This window comes from Pelophylax lessonae (assembly GCF_965119305.1).
Source record: "Pelophylax lessonae genome assembly, chromosome: 3".
Taxonomy (NCBI): Eukaryota; Metazoa; Chordata; class Amphibia; order Anura; family Ranidae; genus Pelophylax; species Pelophylax lessonae.
The window spans coordinates 21,553,066-21,579,866 of NC_138770.1; the positions used below are offsets into that span (position 1 = coordinate 21,553,066).

A 26,801-nucleotide genomic window follows, 5' to 3' on the forward strand; every position below is an offset into this window, starting at 1 on the left:
ATTTTAATAACGTTGCATCTCCCAAACCATGAATGGAGGCCAGAATTCAATTTATCTTATAGAATGTGGACTTTTGTTTAGGAGGGGGAGAAAGTTGAGCGTGAAGATGGGTGAAAATTTGGGTGGTATGAGAGTGCCCAGGTATTTCCGCGCTGAGTTCGTCCATTTTAGCCTAAAATTAAATTGCAGTTGGTGGAGGAGGGGGTTTGATAAGCCTACTCCCATAGCTTCAAACATATGCCTCAACTTCGTGAAGAAGATTCGGTAGAGAAATTATGGGATTTATGAGGGAAAATAACATGTCGTCTGGATATGCTGATATTTTCTGCTGGGTCACCCCAACAGTCATGCCTGAGATATCCGGGTGGAGGCGTATTCTACATAAAAAGGTTTCTAGTGATAATGCGAAGAGTAAGGGTGACAGGGGGCACCTCTGTCTTGTCCCATTCCTAATTGTGAAGTAGTCCGATAAGATACCGTTCGCCCTAACCTGGGCGACAGGGGCAGAATAGATCTGGGAGATCCAGTTTAGCATGGTGTTGCCCTAAGTAGTGGGGGGGGGGGGTATGAAGAGAATTGAGATAAAAAGAGGGGAGGCAAAGATGGTATGAGAGAGGAAGAAAGGAAAGTCAGGCAAGCAAAGAATATGAGAGAGTGAAAGAGAAGGGGGCAATCCCACAAAGAGGCCTCAATTTACTAAGAGATGGCAAAAGTAAATGCTAAGACGCTCACCAGCAAGGAGCCGGATGAATGAGCACGTGCCTATGTGGGGTTGTGGTTGGAAAGAGCCAAGGGAGGGGCCCCCGATTCCCCCTGGCCCGGCAGCCTTCTTGAATAAATGAAGAATGGTATATAAGGTGTAGCACTGCCCCCTAGGGGACTGCTGAATTTTCACACTGTAAGGATTCCCTTGGGTTCCCCGTAGCAACTGCTTGCAGAACTTGCAGAAATCTTAACACTTTATGTTCTTGGCTCAGTCAATGATCAGTCTAGGGGTAATAGTTTTTGTGGTTTTATTTCATATTGGGATAGGAGAAGGGATGAGTGGGATACTCCAATTGTCTAACTATTCACAATTCATAGGACTTCTAGTTTGAGAATGCTGCAAGGCTGCTACTTCATCCTGCCACTTGAATGAAGCTGAGAAAAGTGTTCCTAGTGATGTTTCTCTTCAAGGTAATCACCCAGTACCCCCTTTCTCTGTACTAGCTGACACCGGTCCACTGACTATAAACTCCAGATGGTTCCCTTCCTGGGCAGACCCCTGGGCAAGATCCTCTGTACTCACGATACAGTTTTTCCAGATTCTCGCAGTGCCCTAACTCCTCCAGTCAGCTCTCCTGGACCTCTGGGTTCAGCTCCTCTCCACTGGTTCACCAGGCCAACTGCCTGTGACCATCACCCACTGCTGCAGAAGAGGAGGCAGCCGCCACCCTCCTTCTGGGACTTTGCTTCCCGCCAAAAGACCTCTACCTCATGTGCCCCTGGCTTTTTATACCCTGCCCCACAATTCACCGAGACAACCTATCTGTGCCAATCCTTGGGGCTGTATCAAAAGCCTGTGTGTCATTGGCCAGGTTTCCTCCAGCATCCAGTGTGCCTCCCCATTGGATCAGCTGGGGACACTCCCTTAGACCAGATGAATCACACACTGGGCACACTGAGCAGACCTAACTCACAGATCCTGCTCCCTGATAAGCAGAGTGCAATATAGAATTTACCTGCTGCTCCTCTGATAGGCAGACAGAGGCAAAACTATACTCACTCTCTAGCACCTGACTAGGAGGGTGCTACATCCACCCCCCACCAGACGAGCCATGTCCTCACTGACTCTGGGGCAGCTGTCCCTTACAAAAACTTTCTACAAAAATAAAGGGAGTATCCCACAAACCTGGAAAAGGGGGAAAAGGGGAATAACAAATGTACATATAATAAATTATGTAGAAAAATATAGATATGCCACACAAATATTCACAAAACAACTTAATGCACCCCCCATGAAACAAAACTCTGCTTGAGTGGGTAACATGTCAACCTGACTAACTAGCTAACTATAACATTCACTTTTCACAAATGGAGGGCCTTGCCAGACCCAGACATCCTGCAAAGGAAGAATTAAAGGTTAGCACTTCCAACATTTGCATATTAACAACATTCTACCTAATGTAGTGAGAATGCCCTCTCCTCAGAGGCGACCTTCTCACCCAAGATCCCTAGCTACACATCCTGGCAGATATCACTTCCAGTAGGCTTGACTAGGCATTCAGCTCCACTCCTGTACAGGTGACAACCAAACCCTGTCAAGCTAACTATCTACCTTCTAGCCACAATGAGTGACTGAAACAGACACAGTCCCTTTAGCACCCGGGCACTGACTCTTCTTCCATTTCAGCCATGCCCACAAGTTCTCGAAGACATGTGGAGTCCATCCGACTGATGGTCACAGTGTCCCTCACACCTGTAGCACCGAGGCTACATGTCTTCTTAAGGACAAGGTATTTGCTGGAGCCTGAGCAACCTGTCAGACTTGTGGGTGTTAACAGTCTCTTCAGGGGCCCCTGGCACTAGGGCACCCCGCACCGAAGAGACCTCAGGCCACTACCCATTCAACCCAACAAAGTTCCATTACTGGCCCATTGGCCCAATAGTATCTTCACAAGGCATCTTTGTAAAAAGAGTCTCTTTGCATAGAATTCTCCTCTTCAGCCCGATGACCTAACTACTCCACAGATTGTCCTTTTAACTTGAGGTGGTACATGATCCTGGCCCAATGGCCCAAAGGATCTCCTTTTTAGCACAGTTATAGTATCACTAGAGTCCTCCTTTAGTAAGGGTCTCTTCTTCTTTAAAGTTGGAGGGTTGGCCCTCTTTAGTGGAATCACTCAGCAGTGGTAATTGTAGATTTCCCAATCCCTTTTGCAAGGATAGAAGGGAAAGGGGTATTGGAAATAGGGCTTGGGCCCTAGCAACAAAGGTGAAACTTGAAACATCACTGTACACTTTACATTCGGGCTCTCCAGCCCCTCTTCTTCTGTAAGCAAGTAAGCAAACTCAGGCTAGCCAGCCTCACTAAACTCAGCATCCTGTGTCCTTAGCAATAGTAGTCAGGATGTGGGATTCGCACAACTTTCCCCTCTGAGTCTCTTACACGGATGGACCAAGCCTGGCCAGATCTGTCTGGGTGGTGAACCTCCACTCTGTCTATATAGATGACCCGCCCAAAGTTCCAATTTGCCTTCACAGATTGGAAGGTTCTCTATAACTCCGGCTTTGATTGGTTGCGGTGGGGTTTCGGAATATAAAGGAAGTCCCACACAGCCTCGTCACACCAAGCCTCTTACCAGGCCGACTGCCTGTGACCATCACCCACTGCTACAGAAGAGGAGGCAGCCACCACCCTCCTTCTGGGACTTTTCTTCCCACCAAAGGACCTCTACCTCATGTTCCCTTGGCTTTTTATACCCTGCCCCACAATTCACCGAGACAACCCATCTGTGCCAATCCCTGGGGCTGTATCAAAAGCCTGTGTGTCATTGGCCAGGTTTCCTCCAGCATCCAATGTGCCTCCCCATTGGATCAGCTGGGGACACTCCCTTAGGCCAGATGAATCACACACCGGGCACACCGAGCAGACCTAACTCACAGATCCTGATCCCTGATAAGCAGAGTGCAATATAGAATTTACCTGCTGCTCCTCTGATAGGCAGACAGAGCCAAAACTATACTCAATCTCTAACACCTGACTAGGAGGGTGCTACATCTTTAAAAGACGTGGATGTCCGGGTAAATTTGAAAAGTTGTGGGGCATGTGGTTGGATACCCCTGGCCTTGGTCCAAAAGAATTAACACTTCAAAGATTAGTTCTAGGACCACATTGAGGGTACCTTTGATGCTGGCAGTGTGTTTGCTGGGTTTGGTGGAGGAAATGGCACCTCTTGGAGCACAAAGAATTTTATTGTCGGTTACTCTGTTCTATGCGGGCAAGGCTATTCTTCAGCATTGGAGGAAGACCGAAGAGCCATCGGTGGAGTATTGGAAGTCACCAATGAACACAATGCTGCTATTTTACAAAGCCACATACCTGAATAGAGGATGCGTTATATGGCAGGGTTGGACTGAGAGGCCATCTACTCTTCTCGGAGGTGATTGTGGTCTGCCACCGGTGAAGGTGACGGTCACCTTAGAGGGGTGAGTTGAGGTCCCCTGATACTTAGGGAGGTAACAAATGAAGTATATGCCTAGCAGACAACAAGCAGTGGTGAGAGGGCGGGGGAGGTTGGGGTATGGACCTGGGTGAGAGTCTGTGTGGGGGAGACACTGCCGCGTTGAGGTTCTCCTGGGAGGTTCTCCTTTTACATTTTCCTATAAGTATTGTAGTACATGAGCATTGCACTGAGGTTGGGGGGGGGGGGATGGGGAGTTGTTTTAGTTGCTTTGTTTGTTTCTTGTCTGTTTTTTGTGTTATTTTTACTTCTATGTTTAAACATATGTTAGTCCTAGGAATGAATAAACAGGAGAGAACAGGATAAGGCGCAGGCCAAGGAGATGTTGGGGGAGTGGGTGGAGTCAGTGAGATGTTGGGGGAGTGGGTGGAGTCAGTGAGATGTTGGGGGAGTGGGTGGAGTCAGTGAGATGTTGGGGGGAGTGGGTGGAGTCAGTGGAGGTGGTGAATGGAAACATGCAGGAGTGACTATATATGAAGGTTACGATCGCTGTGTCTATGACTGTACAAAGCGGAAATATTGTGTACCGAATGGAATGGACTTTTCTTTCTTTATAATAAAACTTTTTCTGATTTAAAAAGAAAAAAAACACTCAGAAAAGATGAGTGGGGAAAATGTCAGTGGCCTCCACCTGTAAAACCATTCCTGTTTTGGAGGTCGTCTCATTGTTGCCCATCTAGAGCACCTGTTGGTAACAACCCCCTCTGCTACTTGACTGACCAGATGAATATCCCAGGAGTTTCCCTGACCTGATGCTATACTCTGATTATAAAGTGTTGAGCGGTGTATATGAGTGTGGAAAACTCTTGGTAATTTTTCTTGTCTTCTGACAGACGGACTCTGTGGTGGGAATAGAAGGACATCGGAGGAAGATGTGACTACAGAAGATAATGACATGGCATCTTCTCCAGAAGTAAATCCCGTTCCTCATAATATACATGACAGACCTCACCATTGGAGGAGATCATTGGAATCTCCTGATACTTCACATAGTCCTCTAATATCTGACAGTGCCGACGGGTGCGGGAAACCATCTCATCTCAGGGAAACTTCTTTATACCATACAGGAGAGAATTCGTTGTCATGTTCAGAGTGCGGCAAATGTTTTAAACACAAAAAAAGCCTTCTTAGACATCAGAGAAAACACACAGGTGACCTTCCCTATTCATGTTCAGAGTGCGGGAAATGTTTTAGTCATAAAGCATACCTTCTTCAGCACCAGAGAATACACACAGGGGAGCGCCCCTATTCATGTTCAGAGTGCGGTAAATGTTTTAATAATAAAACAAACCTTCTTAGCCATCAGAGAATACATACAGGTGACCTTCCCTATTCATGTTCAGAGTGCGGGAAATGTTTTAATGATAAAGGAAACCTTCTTAGCCATCAGAAAATACACACAGGTGAGCGTCCCTATTCATGTTCAGAGTGCGGGAAATGTTTTAATCATAAAGGAAGCCTTCTTAGCCATCAGAAAATACACACAGGGGAGGTTCCCTATTCATGTTCGGAGTGTGGGAAATGTTTTAGGCACAAAGGAAACCTTCTTAGGCACCAGAAAATTCACACAGGGGAACGACCTTTTTCATGTTCAGAGTGCGGGAAATGTTTTAGCCAAAAAGGTAACCTTCTTCATCACCAGAGAATACACACAGGTGAGCATCCCTATTCATGTTCAGAGTGCGGGAAATGTTTTAATGATAAAGGAAACCTTCTTTGCCATCAGAGAATACACACAGGTGAGCGTCCTTATTCATGTTCAGAGTGCGGGAAATGTTTTAATCGTAAAGAAAAGCTTCTTAGCCATCAGAGAATACACACAGGTGAGCATCCCTATTCATGTTCAGAGTGCGGGAAATGTTTTAAGGATAAAGGAAACCTTCTTATCCATCAGAGAATACACACAGGTGAGCGTCCCTATTCATGTTCGGAGTGTGGGAAACATTTTAATGAGAAAGGAAATCTTCTTATCCATCAGAGAATACACACAGGGGAGCTTCCATATTCATGTTCAGAATGTGGGAAAGGTTTTAATCATAAAGGAAACCTTCTTAGCCATCAGAAAATACACAGGGGTGAGCTTCCCTGTTAATTTTCAGAGTGTGGGAAATGTTTTAATCATAAAGGAAACCTTCTTAACCAGCAGAGAATACACACAGTTAAGCCTCCATATTCATGTTCAGAGTGCGGGAAATGTTTTAATAATAAAGGAAACCTTCTTAGCCTTTAGGGAATACACACAGGTGAGCTTCCCTATTTATGTTCAGAGTGCGGGAAATGTTTTGCGTTCAAATGTTTACTTGTTAGACACCGGAAAGTTCATACAGGCGAGCGTCTCTAATCTTGTGCAGAGTGCGGGAAATGTTTAAGTAAGAAGGAACACCTACTTACACACAGGTGAGCGCCCTTTTTATTGTTACGAGTGCGGGAAATGTTTTCCAAACAAAGATTTATTTCTTAGAAACCAGAAAGTTCATATGGGGGTGAGCGTCCTATTTCATGTTCAGAGTGTGGGAAATGTTTAAAAATAAAGGAAATATAATGAAACATCAGAGTGCACCCCCTGCTGGTACTACGGGAAATGGACGCTGGATTGTAACGGGTGGAACTGTTTAGTCCATAAACAAATGTGAAACCACCACAGTCCACTCGGGGTTGGTTTACACCCGCATCGCCCTCTGACCCGCTGTTGGGTTGGCAGGCAGCTGGGAGCCCTTATGTTAACCCTGTAAAGCCCACGCCAGAACGGCGCAACCGTATGCATCGGGGCTGTTGCGGCACAACCCCATTCAGTTGAATAGCATTGCCCAATGTGACCGGGGGGTGCGAGGTTTGCAGCAGCCGCAGATTGCAGTGCCATGTGTACCGCCCCATCCGGCTGCCATTTAAGCTTAAGGGGGGTGGTAAAATCATGACTCAACTGTCTACCTTTACCGATCCCTCCTCACATGAGGCAACAGGCGGGAAACCATGACAATACATGGGGCAACAAGTGGGAAATTAAGACAAAACATGGGGCAACAGGTGGGCAATCCGCACAATACATGGGATAATTAGTGGGCAATCCTGACAATATATGGGGCATAAAACCAATGAAAATGGTGGCACTCCAACAGGTTATAGGGATGATATTTATTGCAGACAGTCAATACGGGATACAGAAAGGTGGACGCGTTTCACACGTAATATCGTGCTTCTTCACCACGGTGTGCGCACCTGTTGGTAATACATGGGGGCAACAAGTGGGCATTCATGACAATACATGGGGCAGCAGACAAACAATTCTGACAATACATTCTTTTTGTGTTCTACTTATAAATATGTATATAGATCTAACCTACTGGATGGAAAAAGATCACTGTAACATGCATTAACCCACAGCAGCCAATCAGGATTTATCTTTCACTGGTGAACCTTCTTAGAAGGGGGGGGGTTGAGACCTTGCATTGATTATAGGGTCCTCAATCGCATCACGGTCAAGAATGCATACCTGATGATTGGTTGCTTAATTTTTTTGCTCCTTTAGATTTATTGAAGTAGCCGGCTTTTTATTGGTCCAACCAATGTATGATTATTAATACATTTGACACATTTGTTAATTCTATTATAAAAGATTTAAGCTTTATTTTATTCATATCATTACTGTGTGGTAATCGCTTATTCTGATCTTGTACAATAAAAAACTCTTTGTACAATATTCTGTGCCGAGTCTTCTTTTTTACCAATGATTAGACGATCGGTGATTGGAATGTGATCAGTTCATAGAGAGTCATCCATTGGGGTTTTATTAGTGAGATGGAGAGTGGAGAAGGCACCACATTGACAGCCATTGGAGGCCCTTTCTAAAGCCCTAAACTTTTTGGCAACCTGTCTATGACATTAGTCTTCCAAACTCTATCTCACTGAGCTAAGGCCAGAAGAGTTCCAGGAGTTCTTCTCTGTCCACAGTTCCCAAACCAAAAGGAGACATCCACCACATCTTCAATCTTAAGGTCCTAAATGTCCTCAGCTGGGTCCAGGAGTTCCGCATGTAATCCACCAGGTAATAGCCTCTCTCTTTATCAGGGAGACTTTTTTCTTTGACCATCCCACATACATGTACTGCGGTAGGGCAGCCGTTCTGTGCAGAATCACGTACCTGTCCGTCATCTGCATATTGTCAGGTTATATCTATATAAAATGATAAAATTGATGAAATATAACTTTGCTGAATGTGAATCTGACCTTTGTCTGACGCGATTCATTCAAGGGCAGGAAGAAAAACCTTAAGAGGCCGGGCCCCATACAACTATATTGACCAACCCTTAACAGTGCAAATGAAGCTACAGTCTTATGTAACTAGTCGGTCACAATTGACAATACTGAACGGTCCCCACCTTCCAGATCAATAAATAAAAAGATGTGATAAGGATTTGAAACCCAAAGGTTAAAGATGAAACTTCATTAAGAAAGAAACAAAGGAATAGACTGTCCTCATCGTTCTAAGGGTGAAATTATCTAGCCCTGGGACATCCAGTATTGACTCAGCTGACAATACAAGCCTAGCTCAAAGTTGGTGACTAATTATTGGACGTGTATGCATGTGTGTATATATATATATATATATATATATATATATATATATATACAGTCAGGTCCATAAATATTGGGACATCGGCACAATTCTAATCTTTTTGGCTCTATACACCACCACAATGGATTTGAAATGAAACAAACAAGACCGGTGTCCTGTGGAATAATGCATGGCGGGACGGAACGGATTATTCTTATATGAGATCATAGTGAGAAATGGCGGAATATTATCTGATTACAGAACAGTCACATTAAAGGGGCACTCTCACCGCACGGGGACACGATGTAAAGGAGAACTCTCATGGGGACACAGATATAATATACAAATATTAAAGGGGAACTCTGACTGGAACATTGAAGGGGAACTCTGACCGGAATAATAAAGGGGAACGCTGACCGGAATAATAAAGAGGAACTCTGACTGGAATATTAAAGGGGAACTCTGACCGGAATAATAAAGGGGAACTCTGACTGGAACATTGAAGGGGAACTCTGACCGGAATAATAAAGGGGAACTCTGACCGGAATAATAAAGGGGAACTCTGACCGGAACAATTAAGGGGAGCTCTGACCGACATAATTAAGGGGAATTCTGACTGGAATATTAAAGGGGAACTCTGACCGGAATAATAAAGGGGAACTCTGACCGGAAAAATAAAGCGGAACTCTGACCGGAATATTAAAGGGGAACTCTGACTGGAACATTGAAGGGGAACTCTGACCGGAATAATAAAGGGGAACTCTGACCGGAATAATAAAGGTGAACTCTGACCGGAATAATAAAGGGGAACTCTGACCGGAAAAATAAAGCGGAACTCTGACCGGAATATTAAAGGGGAACTCTGACTGGAATATTAAAGGGGAACTTTGACCAAAATAATAAAGGGGAACTCTGAACGGAATATTAAAGGGGAACTCTGACCGGAATAATAAAGGGGAACTCTGACCGGAATAATTAAGGGGAGCTCTGACCGACATAATTAAGGGGAATTCTGACTGGAATATTAAAGGGGAACTCTGACTGGAATATTAAAGGGGAACTCTGACCAGAATAATAAAGGGGAGCTCTGACTGGAATAATAAAGGGGAGCTCTGACCGGAATATTAAAGGGGAACTCTGACCGGAATAATAAAGGGCAGCTTTGACCGGAATAATAAAGGGCAGCTCTGACTGGAATATTAAAGGAGAAATCTGACCGCAATATTAAAGGGGAACTCTGACCGCAATATTAAAGGGGAACTCTGAACAGAAAAAATAAAGGGGAACTCTGACTGGAATAATAAAGGGGAACACATAAAGGGGCACTCTGACTGAGACACTGGATGTAAAGGAGGACTCTGGTGGGGACACTGGATGTAAAGTGGCACTCTGACAGGGACACAGATGTAAAGGAGGACTCTGATAGGGACACACTAGATGTAAAGGGGCACTCTGATGGGGACATGGATGTAAAGGAGGACATTGACGGGGACACACTAGATATAAAGGAGCACTCTGACGGGGACATGGATGTGAACCCGTCAGAGTCCTCCTTTACATCAGTGTCCCTGTCAGAGTGCCCGTTTACATCTGTGTCCCTGTCAGAGTTCCCCTTTATTGTTCCAGTCAGCATTCCCCTTTAATGTTCCAGTCAGCGTTCCCCTTTAATTTTCCAGTCAGTTACCCTTTAATGTTCCAGTCAGCGTTGCCCTTTAACATTAGATTCTCTCCACTCTGCTCTCTGTCTATCGTCGGATAATGCATCCGACAAACTGCCCCGCCTCCGCCCCGCCTCCTCTCAGTGAGCTCTACGGAATGTAATGCTTTCAGTCACTGAGAGGAGGCGGGGCGGAGCACAGACTGAATGCAATACATCCCGTAGAGCTTACTGAGAGGAGGTGGGGCGGGGGCGGAGCATGGACTGAATGCAATACATCCCATAGAGCTCACTGAGAGGAGGCGAGGAGGGGTGGGGGCGGAGCACGGACTGAATGCAATACATCCCTGAGAACTGGAAATCACACGAGATTTCGTCACTAGGCGAATTGCAAGGGCTGCTGGGATACATGTCCCAGGAGCCCTTGCGAATTGCCGAATGACATAATCGCCGAAAGCAGCAGGACCCGGAGGTGCAGATTAATAAAGAAGATTAAAGGTATTTCCTTAAAATAAAAAATTGTTTACATTGTCAAAAGCATATTTGAAGGGGATTACATACATCTCAACTTGTAAAAATGGGTGGAGCTCCACTTTAATGTGCATATTTTACATTTTATTCTAATTATATATGGGGGGGTGTTTCACCACTATTTGCACATTGCAGCTCTGCAGTATTTCTTACCTATTACAGAGAGGGTGACACCATTACTCCTGCCCGAATTAGATTTGAATTTAGCCGCCCCATCCCCCCTCCAAGTTTTTCCTTTATCTTATCTTCCTAACTTTTGGTAGCCCCATCCCAAAAATTCTAAAAAGTATCTTTATCTTTTTTTTTTTCTATCTCATGGACGAAATGTGAGAAATAACATATATATCATACAATCATTCCATAAACACATCCCACATACACCGCATAGATCATTTCAAGGAAATATGCTCATAAAATAGTTTACCATTTGCCAAAAAAAAAAAAATACATCCCTGGATTTCATTTTAAAAATCTGGTCACCCTACAATATGGTCCACAAGGTGGTGACCTGACTTCTCTCAGATGGAACGCACAGACAGGAAGTGATGTAAGATACTGACAGGAAGTGATGTAGGTCCACAGAGGAAGTGATATTAGATATAAATAGGAATTTCAGAGGCGAGTCGGGAGGAAATAGAGAGGAGACGTAGCTGGAAGTGGCAGCAGAGGAGGTATTAAGATATTATTTTCTATATATAATCTTTAATTACATAAAGAAAATGTCCTCCTTCCCTGTTTATGCCGGGGGAAAAGAAACAGAGGAACACATAACACTGAGAATCAGATTGCAGTCCCCCAGTGAAATCACATAAGTAGGATGAGCAGCAAAACTTCCTCCAGCTCTCCTGTAGCGCCCTCACCAGGCAGAGCCTAGGTACTCATAATCTATCTGGGAAAGAAGCAGAGCTCGGGGTGACCCCGACACTCACCTCTGGAAATATTCAGCAGCTTTCCTCCCTTGTCACTACTAACATTAATCCCATCCTCTGTCCCAACACCAACTGGTCCCCCACTCCTCACCCCCATCTAACACCGCTGTCCCCCGCTCCTCACCCCATCTAACACCGCTGTCCCCCATTCCTCACCCCCCATCTAACACCACTGTCCCTCCGCTCCTCACCCCCATCTAACACCATTGTCCCCCGCTCCTCACCCCCATCTAACACCATTACCCCCATCTAACACTGCTGTCCCTCATTCCTCACCTGTCATAAAACACCGCTACCCCCATCTAACACCGCTGTCCCCCATTCCTCACCCCCATCTATCACCCCTGTTCACTACTTCTCACTCCTCTTCCAACACTGTTGTTCCCCTCTCCTCACCCCCCTTCCCACACTGCTCACCTATATTCCACAACCCCCACTGACACTGTTGTCCCCCACTCCTCATTCCCTTATTCAACATTGAAAATCTCAACTCCTCACACCCCATATTTGACACTTCTGTCCCCCACTCTTCACCCAGACCCAATGCTGCCACCTTGCTTTCTTTTGTTTCTCTCATGATATCACTCTTATCTCTATTAATAAAACACAGATCTGACCGGAGAGGTGAGGAGGATTCTGGGAGGTCACATGATCTCACTCTTATTTCTATTAGTAAAACACAGACCTGACCAGAGGGGTGAGGAGGATTCTCAGAAGATTCTTGGAAGTACACAAGGATCTCTACAAGGACGTCACGATGGAGAATCAGCCGTCCCTCACATCACCGGGTAAGAGGAGACTTTATTGTAAAGGAGAGAGCAGTATGGAGGATCCACCTAGATCCCCCATCATCTGATAAACACATAGAAACAATGTATTCAGTCAGTGTGTGTGTTTCCTACAGATGGATCCAGTAATGGGAACCCACCAGAGAGATGTCCCCGTCCTCTGTATTCCCGGGATTCCACACAGGAAGGTCACACCATCCCCCACCATCATCAGGTAGATGAAGATGGATGTTGAGATCATAAAAGTGATCTGACTGTATGAAGATATATTCCACTTTTAGGTATAAGGTTATTTGTGCTCACATTTTAAAGCAACCATTCCCTGCTATTTTTTTTGTTTAGAATGAAAATCTGATAGATATAAAAGATGAGGTTAAAGAGGAAGAAGAGACGTATGTGAGGGGTGATCAGCAGTTCAGGGAAGAGGTTGGGATGATGGACAAAGTTAAAGAGGAAGAATCTTCTCCAGACATCAGCACAGGTGAGTGATGGCCACTAAATATAAAAACTGTTTGGGTATATGGATTGATGTTTGAGGATTTGTAGATCCACTTCTACAAAGACGTCATGATGGAGAATCAGCCGCCCCTCACATCACTGGGTAAGAGGAGACTTTATTGTAAAGGAGAGAGCAGTACGGAGGATCCACCTAGATCCCCCATCATCTGATAAACACATAGAAACAATGTATTCAGTCAGTGTGTGTGTTTCCTACAGATGGATCCAGTAATGGGAACCCACCAGAGAGATGTCCCCGTCCTCTGTATTCCCGGGATTCCACACAGGAAGGTCACACCATCCCTCACCATCATCAGGTAGATGAGGAACAATTACTGATAGTTATGATTTATACACAAGTGTGTTTGTTACAATAAATGTTTTATTATATATTCAGAGTGGAAACCTCGGTGAGTATAATATTGTTGTTAAAGAAGAGTATAAAGAGGAGGATGAGGAGTATGGAGAGATGGAGGAGTTTTCAGAAGGACACAAGGATATGATGGAGCCACCTAATACCAGGAACCCACCAGAGAGATGTCCCCGTCCTCTGTATTCCGGGGATTCCACACAGGTCAACATTAAAGAAGAGATAAAAGAGGAGGATGATGAGGATTTTGTAATGGAGGAGGCAGAGTTTCCAAATGGTCACAGAAAGCAGTACCAGGACACCATGGTGGAGTCATCCAGTTACAGAAATGCACCAGAGAGATGTCCCCGTCCTCTGTATTCCCGGGATTCCACACAGGAAGGTTACACCATCCCCCACCATCATCAGGTAGATGAGAATGTAGGAGAGTGATCCCAAGCCCTAAGAGATATCATTCTTCTATTATTATTATTTTTTTGTATTTAATATTATTTCTCCCATTTTGCTGGTTTAGGATGAAGATCTGATAAATGTACAAATTGGGGTTATAAAGGAAAAGACGTATGTGAGGGGTGATCAGCATTTTACAGAGGAGGTTGGGATGATGGACGCAGTTAAAGAGGAAGAAACTTCTCCAGATATCAGCTTGGGTAATTATGGAAGAATGGGTTAAAGCTTACTTAGTGATGTTTGGTTGGGTGGTGTCATTGATCTGGTTAGTTGTCATAGTTTGGTGTTGTGATTGCTCCCAGTTCCACCACAGATCTCTTTTACACTTTGAAATGCTCGACCAACATACACTGCTCCAAAGAATGAAAGGAACACTTTGAAAACTCATCAGATCTCAATGGGGAAAATATCATGCTGGATATCTATACTGGTATGGACTGGGTAATGCGTTAGGATCTATACTGGTATGGACTGGGTAATGTGTTAGGATCTATACTGGTATGGACTGGGTAATGTGTTAGGATCTATACTGGTATGGACTGGGTAATGTGTTAGGATCTATACTGGTATGGACTGGGTAATGTGTTAGGATCTATACTGGTATAGACTGGGTAATGTGTTAGCATCTATACTGGTATGGACTGGGTAATGTACTAGGATCTATACTGTTACATAGTTGGTGAGGATAAAAAAAGACATCAATCCATCCAGTTCAACCTATGATGTGTGTGTGTGTTTTATGTTAACCGTACATTGTATACCCCTCTATGTTGTGGTCTTTAAGGTGCCCATCTAATAGTCTTTTGAAACTATCGATGCTCCCCGCTGATACAACTGCTTGTGGAAGAGAATTTCACATCCCCACTGCTCTGACAGTAAAGAACCCTTTACGTATTTTAAGGTTAAACCTTTTTCCCTCTAGTTTTAATAAGTGGCCACTGCCATCTGCCATGTAGTTGCCCCCCCATTATTTTGTTCAGGTCCGTTTGTAAGGTTACCACATACGGCATAGAAGAATTTGGCCTGCTTAGTTTAGTATTGTCCGCAAATACAAAGATTGTGCTAGATATCCCCTCCTCTAGGTCGTTTATTAATAAATTAAACAGGATTGGTCCCAGGACAGATCCTTGGGGGACCCCACTTTCCACACCCTCCCAAGTACTTCCTATTTATCACCACCCTCTGGACTCTCCCCTGGAGCCAGTTCTCTATCCAAGTACTCACCCTATGGTCCATACCTATGTACCTTAGTTTGTACAGTAAGCATTTGTGGGGAACTGTGTCAAATGCCTTTGCAAAGTCCAGATACACCACATCCACAGGCCTTCCTTTATCCAGATACACCACATCCACAGGCCTTCCTTTATCCAGATACACCACATCCACAGGCCTTCCTTTATCCAGATACACCACATCCACAGACCTTCCTTTATCCAGATACACCACATCTACAGACCTTCCTTTATCCAGATACACCACATCCACAGACCTTCCTTTATCCAGATATACCACATCCACAGGCCTTCCTTTATCCAGATACACCACATCCATAGGCCTTCCTTTATCCAGATACACCACATCCACAGGCCTTCCTTTACCTAGATACACCACATCCACAGGCCTTCCTTTATCCAGATACACCACATCCACAGGCCTTCCTTTATCCAGATACACCACATCCACAGGCCTTCCTTTACCTAGATACACCACATCCATAGGCCTTCCTTTATCCAGATACACCACATCCACAGGCCTTCCTTTATCCAGATACACCACATCCACAGGCCTTCCTTTATCCAGATACACCACATCCACAGGCCTTCCTTTATCCAGATACACCACATCCACAGGCCTTCCTTTATCTAGATACACCACATCCATAAGCCTTCCTTTATCCAGATACACCACATCCACAGGCCTTCCTTTACCTAGATACACCACATCCATAGGCCTTCCTTTATCCAGATACACCACATCCACAGACCTTCCTTTATCCAGATACACCACATCCACAGGCCTTCCTTTATCCAGATACACCACATCCACAGGCCTTCCTTTATCCAGATACACCACATCCACAGGCCTTCCTTTATCCAGATACACCACATCCACAGACCTTCCTTTATCCAGATACACCACATCTACAGACCTTCCTTTATCCAGATACACCACATCCACAGACCTTCCTTTATCCAGATATACCACATCCACAGGCCTTCCTTTATCCAGATACACCACATCCATAGGCCTTCCTTTATCCAGATACACCACATCCACAGGCCTTCCTTTACCTAGATACACCACATCCACAGGCCTTCCTTTATCCAGATACACCACATCCACAGGCCTTCCTTTATCCAGATACACCACATCCACAGGCCTTCCTTTACCTAGATACACCACATCCATAGGCCTTCCTTTATCCAGATACACCACATCCACAGGCCTTCCTTTATCCAGATACACCACATCCACAGGCCTTCCTTTATCCAGATACACCACATCCACAGGCCTTCCTTTATCCAGATACACCACATCCACAGGCCTTCCTTTATCTAGATACACCACATCCATAAGCCTTCCTTTATCCAGATACACCACATCCACAGGCCTTCCTTTACCTAGATACACCACATCCATAGGCCTTCCTTTATCCAGATACACCACATCCACAGGCCTTCCTTTATCTAGATACACCACATCCACAGGTCTTCCTTTATCCAGATACACCACATCCACAGGCCTTCCTTTATCCAGATACACCACATCCACAGGCTTTCCTTTATCCAGATACACCACATCCACAGGCCTTCCTTTATCCAGATACACCACATCCACAGGCCTTCCTTTATCCAGATACACCACATCCACAGGCTTTCCTTTATCCAGATACACCACATCCACAGACCTTCCTTTATCCAGATACACCACATCCACAGGTCTTCCTTTATCCAGATACACCACATCCACAGACCTTCCTTTATCCAGATACACCACATCCACAGGCCTTCCTTTATCCAGATACACCACATCCACAGGCCTTCCTTTATCCAGATACACCACATCCACAGACCTTCCTTTATCCAGATACACCACATCCACAGGCCTTCCTTTACCTAGATGGCAACTCACTTCATCATAGAAGGTTAATAGATTGGTTTGGCAAGAACGATTTTTCATGAATCCATGCTGATTACTACTAATAATACCGTTTTCATTACTAAAGTCTTATATGTGGTCCCTTAACATCCCCTCCAAAATCTTGCAGACTACTGATGTTAGGCTGACTGGTCTATAGTTACCCGGGATATATCTCGGACATTTTTTAAATATTGGTACCACGTTGGCATTTTTCCAATCAGCTGGCACCATACCCGTCTGTAGACTACCCTTAAAGATCAAGAATAACGGTCTGGTTATCACCTGGCTGAGCTCTTTATGAACCCTCGGTTGCAAGCCATCCGGTCCTAGTGATTTATTTATGTTCAGTTTCTCTAGTTTAGTTCTAAGTCTATCTTCTGTTAGCCATGGGGGTACTTCCTGAGGTGTATTATTTCATTTAGCATTACAAGCTGGGTTAGTGTAGCCCCCCGATTCTTTTGTGAAGACTGAAGAGAAAAAATTATTTAGCACTTCCGCTTTCTCTCTGTCCTCTGTGGCCAGATTCTCTTTGCTGTCTTTTATGGGGCCAATGTGTTCTGGTCTCGCTTTCTTACTATTTATATACTTAAGGAATTTCTTGGGTTTTTTTTTTTTTTACTCTCTTCCGCTATATGTCTCTCGTGTTCTATTTTAGCTGCTTTGATTTTGCCTTTACATTTCTTTTTACACTCTTTGTAATGTTTGAATGCTGCCAATGACCCCTCAGCCTTGTATTTTTTGAAGGCCCTTTCTTTAGTATTAATATGCATTTTTATGTTGGAGTTTAGCCACCCAGGGTTTATTTTAGCTCTTTTAAATGTATTCCCTTTTGGAATGCACTGGCCAATCCCTTTGTTTAGTATGCTCTTGAAGCACTCCCATTTTTCCTCCGTGTTCTTTGTTCCCAGGGTTCTATCCCATTTGATATTGTCTAGCAAAGAGCGCATTTTAGGGAAATTGGCTCTTTTGAAATTCAGTGTCCTTATATTGCCCTTGTGTTTCCTATTACTATGAATAATACTGAAACCAATTCACCTATGGTCACAGTTTCCTAATTTGGCCCATATTTCTATATCCGTGATCAGGTCTGTCTTCTTGGTAATCAGTAGGTCAAGTACCGCATTGTTTCTTGTCGGTGCGTTCACCATCTGACCCATGAAATTGTCCTGCAAAACATTTAAGAACTGCCGAGCCTTGGATGAATGTGCGGTTCCTTCTGCCCAATCTATATATGGATAATTAAAGTCCCCCATTATAATGACATTTCCCATCCTTGCTGCCATTCAAATCTGTGAAAGGAGGTCCACCTCCCCCTCCTCCCTCTGGTTGGGGGGCCTTTAGCATATGCCCAATATTACTTTCCCCATAGTGCCTTCCCTTTGAAGTTCTACCCATAGGGATTCTGCCTCGTCCATAGCTCCATTATTAATATCATCCCTCATATTTACCTGTATACTGTTCTTAATATACAGACATACCCCTCCCCCTTTTTTACCTTCTCTATCTCTGCGATAAAGGGAATACCCCTGTATGGTCGCCAGCCAATCATGAGAGCTGTCAAACCAAGTCTCTAAAATCCACACGAAATTGAAGTCCTCCTCATACATCAGCTGCTCCAGCTCTCCCATCTTGTTGGCCAGGCTTCTAGCATTGGTGTACAGACCTGGTAGTTTTGTCCGGTTGCATACTATATCCTCGTTTGATGTTGTTTTAAGGCTGCTCTTGTGATTTATTTATTTTTTTTTCCCCATACCCACCTTGGGTTTAGGAACTCTGAGCACCCTACCGCTAATGTCCCCATTTGTGCCCGTTGAACCTTGCTCCCCGCTGGTTAATTCATCATCTGTACCCTCCCCCCCATCACCTAGTTTAAAAGCCCCTCTAACTTGTTGGCCATCTTCTCACCCAGTACAGTTGCACCCTCCCCATTTAGGTGCAATTCGTACCTACTAAAGAGCCGGTAGACAGCTGAGAAGTCAGCCCAGTTCTCCAGGAACCCGAAACCCTCCTTACTACACCAGCTCCTCAGCCACTCGTTAACTTCCCTAATCTCCCGCTGCCTCTCTGGTGTGGCTCGAGGTACAGTTAGTATTTCTAAAAAAAATCACCTTGGAGGTCCTAGTCCTCAACTTAGCGCCTAAGTCCCTGAAATTGTTTAGGACTCTCCATCTTCCTCTGACTTTGTCATTGGTACCCACGTGTACCATGACAGCCGGGTCTTCCCCAACCCCACCCAATAATCTGTCCAACAGATCCGTGATGTGCCGAAGCTGAGCGCCCGGTAAAAAAAAAAAGACAGCCTGGCACCTATGGTCTTTTTGGTATGGTACTACTACTACTACTACTGGTATGGACTGTGTAATGTGTTAGGATCTATACTGGTATGGACTGGGTATTGTGTTAGGATCTATACTGGTATGGACTGGGTAATTCGTTAGAATCTATACTGGTATGGACTGGGTAATTAGTTAGAATCTATACTGGTATGGACTGGGTAATCCGTTAGGATCTTTACTGGTATGGACTGGGTAATGTGTTAGGATCTTTACTGGTATGGACTGGGTAATGTGTTAGGATCTTTACTGGTATGGACTGGGTAATGTGTTAGGATCTATACTGGTATGGACTGGGTAATGTGTTAGGATCTATACTGGTATGGACTGGGTAATGTGTTAGGAAGGAAAGGATGCCACATAGTTTGATGGAAATTAAAATTATCACCCTACAGAGGGCTGAACTCAAAGACACCCCGAAAATCAAAGTGAAAAAATGATGCAGCAGGCGAGTCCATTTTGGTGAAATGTCACTGCAGGACCTCAGAATGGTCCTCAGTAGTGTGTATGGTCCCCACGTGCTTGTATACATGCCTGACAACGTCGGGACATTCTCCTAATGAGACGACGGATGGTGTCCTGGGGTATTTCCTCCCAGATCTGGACCAGGGAATTACTGAGCTCCTGAACCGACTGTGGTGTAACCTGGGGGCATCGGATGGACTGAAACAGAATAGTTCTGACAATGGGTCCAAGGATTTCATCCCAATACCTAATGGCAGTCAGGGTGCCATTGTCTAGCCTGTAGAGGTCTGTGCGTCCCTCCATGGAGACGCCTCCCCAGACCATCACTGACCCCCCACCCAACCGGTCATGCTGAACGATGTTACAGGCAGCATAATGTTCTCCACGGCTTCTCCAGACCCTTTCACGTCTGTCACATGTGCTCAGGGTGACCCTGCTCTCATCTGTGAAAAGCACAGGGTGCCAGTGGTGGAGCTGCCAATTCTGGTGTTCAATGGCAAATGCCAATCCAGCTCCACAGTGGCGGGCAGTGAGCACAGGGACCACTAGAGGACATTTTTTTTTTTTGAAAAATTCTTTTTATTGTTTTAGAACAAGAAAAAAATACAGACAGTGACAAACACCAGTCCCTAACATGGCGGGACAGCACAACAACCCTTCCCGACCCACCCCTCCCACCCTCCCAACCCTGGCAGCTTACCTATAGAACAGAGTAAAGCATAGGGGGGCGGGGGCGGCCGGGACAGCATAACCGGTCCAGACCGCCCCCCCAGGCCCAGGGGTACAGGACACACAAAAAAAAAAAAACATACATGACAACTGGATCAGAACACAAAGTTACAGGTCAGAAATAGCAGAGGTTTACTGACTGAAAGAAAAGAACCAGTGAGAGTGCGGGCCCAAATAAACCATAAGATACAGACACTTCCCATTCACAATTAGCCCACCGTCTCGGTGGATTCCACCCATGCCTTCCACACCTTTTCGAACTTCCGGAGACAACCACGGGACTCGTAAGTGGCCTTATACAAAGGTAAAACAGCGTTCACCAGCCCCTTCCAGAAGGGAATCGAAGGGGGTGACACTTTTTTCCAGTGTAGTAGGATGGCCTTCTTGGCATAAAACAGTAGTATAATCAACAGCGTCCTGTGAGCCACCGAGGGGACCACCTCCTCCACCAGGCCCAGGAGACAGACGCTCTGGGTCAGCGGAACCGGAGTCATAAGCACCCTTCCAAGGCAGGAGACAACCTCCGACCAGTAGCGCTGAACCAGAGCACAGTCCCAAAATACATGTCGGGCATCCGCTGGGGCAGCCGAGCATCGCCAACACTCAGCGGACACAGACGGAAAGATCCTGGCCAGGCGGGCAGGCGTATAATACACTCTGTGGAGAAATTTAAATTGGATGAACTTATCTCTAGCCGCCACCAGGTGTTTAAAAGGATCTGTCCACAAGTCATCCCAGTCGTCCCCCTGCAAGTCAGGAATATCCTCCGTCCAGCGCTGCTTGCAGCGCACAATCCCCGGAGGGGTGAGGCGGAACAGTTCCTTGTAGACAGTAGACAGTGTTTTACTAAGGTCAGGGTTAGTCAAACCTATGGTCTTTTTGACAGAATGCACTCTCTGTCCTTCAGAGTCCCTTACCACCAGAACCTGTCTTTCCTTTCCCTTGCTCCCGCCCCTACTTGAGGAGTTCTTCCCCTGGCATCTAGGGGCGTCGCTCTGCTCCAGCAATGTTGTCCCTGACTGGTTTCCCCAACATCACGCATCAGGGCGTATTTATTGGGGTGCTCCAGCCCAGGATCGGCCTCCTGGCATTTTTCCCTTCAACCCTTCCTGTCACCCAACTACTCTGCTTTGATGCCTGCACCCTTGTATCTCCGCCCTCCTCTGTGTAGGCCCCTGTCTGTACCTGGATACGTTCCCAGCTCTCCTTCACTATGGAGATTCTTTTCATTGTTGCCAGTTGCTTCCCTAGATTCAGGCCCTAGATACTGGTATGGACTGGGCAATGTGTTAGAATCTATACTGGTATGGACTGGGTAATGTGTTAGGATCTATACTGGTATGGACTGTGTAATGTGTTAGGATCTATACTGGTATGGACTGGGTAATTCGTTAGAATCTATACTGGTATGGACTGGGTAATTAGTTAGAATCTATACTGGTATGGACTGGGTAATCCGTTAGGATCTTTACTGGTATGGACTGGGTAATGTGTTAGGATCTTTACTGGTATGGACTGGGTAATGTGTTAGGATCTATACTGGTATGGACTGGGTAATGTGTTAGGATCTATACTGGTATGGACTGGGTAATGTGTTAGGAAGGAAAGAGTGCCACATAGTTTGATGGAAATTAAAATTATCACCCTACAGAGGGCTGAACTCAAAGACACCCCGAAAATCAAAGTGAAAAAATGATGCAGCAGGCGAGTCCATTTTGGTGAAATGTCATTGCAGGACCTCAGAATGGTCCTCAGTAGTGTGTATGGCCCCCATGTGCTTGTATGCATGCCTGACAACGTCGGGACATTCTCCTAATGAGACGACGGATGGTGTCCTGGGGTATTTCCTCCCAGATCTGGACCAGGGAATTACTGAGCTCCTGAACCGACTGTGGTGTAACCTGGGGGCATCGGATGGACTGAAACAGAATGGGTCTGACAATGGGTCCAAGGATTTCATCCCAATACCTAATGGCAGTCAGGGTGGTATTGTCTAGCATGTAGAGGTCTGTGCGTCCCTCCATGGAGACGCCTCCCCAGACCATCACTGACCCCCCACCCAACCGGTCATGCTGAACGATGTTACAGGCAGCATAATGTTCTCCACGGCTTCTCCAGACCCTTTCACGTCTGTCACATGTGCTCAGGGTGAACCTGCTCTCATCTGTGAAAAGCACAGGGTGCCAGTGGTGGAGCTGCCAATTCTGGTGTTCAATGGCAAATGCCAATCGAGCTCCACGGTGCCGGGCAGTGAGCACAGCGCCCACTAGAGGACATCGGGCCCTCAGGCCACCCTCATGAAGTCTGTTTCTGATTGTTTGGTCAGAGACATTCACACCAGTGTCCTGCTGGAGGTCATTTTGTAGGGCTCTGGCAGTGCTCATCCTGGTCCTCCTTGCACAAAGGAGCAGATACCGGTCCTGCTGATGGGTTAAGGACCTTCTACGGCCCTGTCCAGCTCTCCTAGAGTAACTGCCTGTCTCCTGGAATCTCCTCCATGCTCCTGAGACTGTGCTGGGAGACACAGCAAACCTTCTGGCAATGGGAGGTATTGATGTGCCATCCTGGAGGAGTTGGACTGCCTGTGCAACCTCTATAGGGTCCAGGTATGGCCTCATGCTACCAATAGTGACACTGACCCCAGCCAAATGCAAAACTAGTGACAAACACTCAGAAAAGGTGAGTAGGGAAAATGTCAGTGGCCTCCACCTGTAAAACCATTCCTGTTTTGGAGGTCGTCTCATTGTTGCCCATCTAGTGCACCTGTTGGCAACAACCCCCTCTGCTACTTGACTGACCAGATGAATATCCCAGGAGTTTCCCTGACTTGATGCTATACTCTGATTATAAAGTGTTGAGCAGTGTATATGAGTGTGGAAAACTCTTGGTAATTTTTCTTGTCTTCTGACAGACGGACTCTGTGGTGGGAATAGAAGGACATCGGAGGAAGATGTGACTACAGAAGATAATGACATGGCATCTTCTCCAGAAGTAAATCCTGTTCCTCATAATATACATGACAGACCTCACCATTGGAGGAGATCATTGGAATCTCCTGATACTTCACATAGTCCTCTAATATCTGACAGTGCCGACGGGTGTGGGAAACCATCTCATCTCAGGGAATCTTCTTTATACCATACAGGGGAGAATTCATTGTCATGTTCAGAGTGCGGGAAATGTTTTAGTCACAAAGGAAACCTTCTTCAGCACCAGAAAATTCACACAGGGGAGCGACCTTTTTCATGTTCAGAGTGCGGGAAATGTTTTAGTCACAAAGGAAACCTTCTTCAGCACCAGAGAATACACACAGGTGACCTTCCCTATTCATGTTCAGAGTGCGGGAAATGTTTTAGTCACAAAACATACCTTCTTAGGCACCAGAGAATACACACAGGGGAGCGACCTTTTTCATGTTCAGAGTGCGGGAAATGTTTTAGTCACAAAACATACCTTCTTAGGCACCAGAGAATACACACAGGGGAGCGACCTTTTTCATGTTCAGAGTGTGGGAAATGTTTCAATCAAAAAGAATCCCTTCTTAGCCATCAGACAATACACACAGGAGACCTTCCCTATTCATGTTCAGAGTGCGGGAAATGTTTCAATAAAAAAGTATCCTTTCTTAGCCATCAGAGAATACACACAGGTGAGCGTCCCTATTCATGTTCAGAGTGCGGGAAATGTTTTCATGATAAAGTAGTTCTTATTAGGCATCAGAGAATACACACAGCTGAGCTTCCCTATTCATGTTCAGAGTGTGGGAAATGTTTTAGCCAAAAAGGATACCTTCTTCAGCACCAGAGAATTCACACAGGTGAGCGTCCCTATTCATGTTCAGAGTGCGGGAAATGTTTCAATCACAAAGGAAACCTTCTTAGTCATCAGAGAATACACACAGGTGAGCATGCCTATTCATGTTCAGAGTGCGGGAAATGTTTTAATAAAAAAGGAAACCTTCTTAGCCATCAGAGAATACACACAGGTGAGCTTCCCTATTCATGTTCAGAGTCCCAATTTTAATAAAAGAGGAAACCTTCTTAGCCATCAGAGAATACACACAGGTGAGCGTCACTATTCATGTTCAGAGTACGGGAAATGTTTTTATAATAAAGGAACCCTTGTTCGCCATCAGAGAATACACACAGGTGAGCTTACCTGTTAATGTTCAGAGTGCGGGAAATGTTTTAGCTCCTTCAGGACCAAGCCCATTTCTGACTTAAGTGGTTTACAAGTTAAAATCAATATTTTAGCTAGAAAATGACTTTAAACCCCCAAACATTAAATATATTTTTTAGCAAAGACTCTGGAGAATAAAATTGCGGTCGTTGCAATATTTTTTTGTCACGCGGTATTTGCGCAGCGGTATTTCCAACGCCTTTTTTTGGGGAAGAATTACATTTTGCCGCGTTTAAAAATAAGTAAACAGTAAAGTTCTCCCAATTTTTCTGTATAATGTGAAAGATGAGGTCACGCCGAGTAAATAGATACCTAACATGTTCCGGTATAAAATTGCGCAGAGCGGTTTAGATGAATTGCGGTTTATATGGAATAGAGAAGTGAGAGATAATACTAGGAAGGCCCCTCCTACACATAGCAGATAGATCCCGCCTACCGCGTGTGTCTGTGGGGAGCGTTTGATGGTGAGAAGTGGGAATTGATGTTTTCTCCTCTCACACAGATCGGATCGGGGGAAGATTTATCTTCTAATGGATTTCCTCCATATATTCCGCCCCGTCACCTCAACTCAAACTTCTCCACTTCCCGACCACGTGCCGCCTTTTTACTCTCCCAGGCAAACCCACGTAGGTCTACGTCAGACGCTTGGAGGCAGCTAGGGGGCGAGCGCTTGCCGCCGGAACACTCCCACCCCCGCTCATTAGCAGGGAAGCCAATGCGTGGGTCAGGCAGCTCCGATTGCCTCTGGTCACCCGTGATCGTTCCCCGCTGAGAGAGATGAATGGTCGGATGTTAACTTCTTCCCATCCGCGCTACAGCCTATATACGGCTGCAGCGCGGACTTGAATTTTCGGGAGGCCGTATTTATACGGCCTCCCAGAAACAGTCTCCCCTCGCGCTCCCGCGAGCGCGCATCAGGGAAAATCTGTGTCGGCCGTGTCCCTTGGACACAGCCGATCACAGATCGTGGTGAATGGCCAATCACAGCGGCCATTCACCACGTGATCGGACCGTCCAATGAGAGATGATCTCATATGTAAACATATGAGATCATCTCTCATCACCAGCGCGCCTTCCTCACACGGAGCCTGCAGTGTGAGGAAGGAGGGGGAGCCTCACAGCGCCAGGGACACAGAAGAAATGTAATCAGGGCACCGATCACCAGTGCCCTGATTACTAGAGGTAAAAAAAACACACACAGTGCCCGCCATCAGTGCCCCCCATCAATGCCCACAATCAGTGCCCATAGTGCTGTCAGTCAGTGCCCATCAGTGCCTGCTCATCTAGGCACTGATGAGCACTGACTGGCAGCACTATGGGCACTGAGTGTGGGCACTGATGGTGCTGCCCATCAGTGCTTATCAGTGCCACCCGTCAGTGTCCATCAGTGCCATCCGCCAGTGCCCATGAGTGCCTCCCGTCACTGCCGCCTCTCAGTGCCCAGCAGTGCCACCTCTCAGTGCCCCCTCTGTGCTCATCAGTGCCACCTATCAGTGCTCATCAGTGCGGCATATTAGTACCTCCTCATCAGTGCCCATAAGTGCCACCTCATCTGTGCCCATAAGTGCCACCTCATCTGTGCCCATCAGTGCAGCCTATCAGTGCCCATCAGTGCCGACTCATCAGCGCACATCAGTGAAGGAGAAAAATTTATTTTCAAAATTTACTCGCAGAAAATAAGAAAAACTTTTTTTTTTTTCAAAATTTTCTGTCTTTTTTCTTTTTTTTTGTAAAAAATAAAAAACCCAGAGATGATTAAATACCACCAAAATAAAGCTCTATTTGTGTGAAAAAAAATGATAAAAATTTCATATGGGCACAGTGTAGCATGACCGCGCAATTGTCATTCAAAGTGTGAGAGCGCTGAAAGCTAAAAATTGGTCTGGATGGAAAGGGGGTTTAAGTGCACAGTAGGCAAGTGGTTAAACACATCTGACCGTTCTTCTCCCTGGAATG

At 45.6% G+C, this 26,801-nt stretch overlaps 1 protein-coding gene and 1 pseudogene across 2 annotated transcripts in view; one reads left to right on the forward strand and one right to left on the reverse strand.

The window, feature by feature from the left end:
- Positions 1 to 26,801, reverse strand: part of LOC309550245 (uncharacterized protein) — a gene marked incomplete at its 3' end in the record, with an annotated part of 2,091,994 nt that overhangs the window by 974,469 nt on the left and 1,090,724 nt on the right.
- The window catches only part of LOC309548860, a 56,962-nt pseudogene that overhangs the window by 29,295 nt on the left and 866 nt on the right, over positions 1 to 26,801 (forward strand). The window contains exons 5-6 of the transcript in view: positions 5,235 to 6,425; positions 24,443 to 24,567. The product of the transcript in view is annotated as an uncharacterized misc_RNA (transcript). The remainder of the gene's footprint in view (positions 1 to 5,234; positions 6,426 to 24,442; positions 24,568 to 26,801) is intronic.